Genomic DNA, 2,058 nt, shown 5'->3' with positions numbered 1-2,058 from the left:
AGGAAACATGAGTAAAGGTATATATGTATGTATATAGTTGTTTATGTATTCTAGCAAGAAAACTATATTTATTTTGGCACAGGGGACACTGCTTAACACTGCTGAAGGACTTGAAGCTAGTGAAAGGTTCTCAGTCTCTTAAGAGTGGACCCGACGTGACATAAAGACCATTCGTTCAGCAAACAGCTACTGAGCAACTCTGGTGTGCCAGCACTGGCTAAACATACCAGTGAAGCAGGCAGACCTGATGAAGTTTATTGTACAGGGAAGGCCAGTTTTTCTCCTTTAATTCTGGGTAGTGAAAAGACAGGGGATGGGTAATGTACCGCCACAGGTTTTTAGGAACTAAGGTGTTCCTCACCCAATGTTGAAGGAAACTAGGAATAACTTACTGGGAAACTTAATTTATTTGCTTAAACAGGAAGTGTAAGACCTTCTGTTTTGATCTGCCAAGGATTTCGTCTCAGAACTGTTGCATAAATGGAGGTTATATCTGGTAAAACACCAAACAAGACAGATAAACATCTAAATTTCTAATGTGTTCAATGGGTTTCAATTCTGAAAAAAGAATATGAATAAAGATTTTAATTAATATTGATGTATCATCTTTTCCTCTTAATCTTTTTTCCCTCCTTTCAGGATATTTCCAGTGTTACTTTTATAAATTTCTTACCTGTTGTGTTTAGGAACAGAGAAGATTACATATTTTATAATGAAACTTCAACAGGGATTGTTTCATAGTATCTGATAGATATGACGTTTATTTATTTATTTTTTGAGACGGAGCCTCAAGCTATCCGCCTGGGTAGAGTGCCATGGCATCACGCTCACAGCAACCTCCAACTCCTGGGCTCAAGCGAGTCTCCTGCCTCAGCCTCCCAAGTAGCTGGGACCACAGGCCATTTTTTGGTTGCAGCCATCATTGTTTGGCGGGCCCAGGCTGGGGATTCGAACCCACCACCTTAGGTGTATGTGGCTGGCGCCTTAGCCGCTTGAGCCACAGGCGCCGAGCCTAGATATGACCTTTATCTTCCCTCCCCAGTCTTCAAAAGGTTCATACCTTGGGGATGGTCATGCCTGTAATCCTAGCACTCTGAAAGGCTGAGGTTGGAGGATCGCTTTAGCTCAGGAATTGATAGCAGCCTGAGCAGGAGAGAGACTCTGTCTCTACTAAAAATAGAAATCTTAGCTGGGTGTGGTGACATACACCTGTAGTCCCAGCTACTCACTACTTGGGAGCCTGAGGCAGGAGGATTATTTGAACTTTGGAGTCTGAGGTGGTTGTGAGCTAGGCTGATACCACAGTACTCTAGTCTGGGACAGCACAGAGAGAGACTCTGTCTCAAAAACAAAAAAAAAAGTTCATACCAGGTTGTAACTGCACCAACATTTTCCCTAGGATCATTCTTAAGTGCTTTTTCTTTCTTTCTTTCTTTTTTTTTTTTTGGTAGAGACAGAGTCTCACTTTATCGCCCTTGGTAGAGTGCCGTGGCATCACAGCTCACAGCAACCCCCAACTCCTGGGCTTAGGTGATTCTTTTGCCTCAGCCTCCTGAGTACCCGGGTCTACCGGCAACTGCCACAACACCTGGCTATTTTTTGTTGTTGTTGCAGTTTGGCGGGGGCCAGCTTTGAACCCTCCACCCTTGGTATATGGGACCGGTGTCCTACCGACTGAGCCACAGGTGCCACCCCTTAAGTGCTTTTCCTATATTTAGTGATTAACTCCATTTGTGAGCTGCCGCAGAGGAAAATAATTATGAATCTTGAAGAACCTGTTAACGTAATACCATAAAGACAGGAAGAGAAGGCCAGTTTATAATTCTTAGAACACTTAGGCTTTTAATTTTTGAAATGGAAATCCAGCATTATAAACTTCAACCAGGCAACTGAAGAGAGTTCTCAAGATTTTATTTACAGTATATTTGTATAGTTTTTGTCTTTTGTACTTAAATACATGTTGGGAAGCTGAAACCCGGTCCATACATCTCACTGACTCACCACATTCAGACTCTTCCCCAGCCTACAATTCGAGATTCCTTTTTTCCTCAAGCATAT

This window comes from Otolemur garnettii, unplaced genomic scaffold (genome assembly GCF_000181295.1).
Source record: "Otolemur garnettii isolate 467f Iridium unplaced genomic scaffold, OtoGar3 scaffold00016, whole genome shotgun sequence".
Classification (NCBI taxonomy): Eukaryota; Metazoa; Chordata; class Mammalia; order Primates; family Galagidae; genus Otolemur; species Otolemur garnettii.
This window is presented reverse-complemented; position numbering follows the sequence as displayed.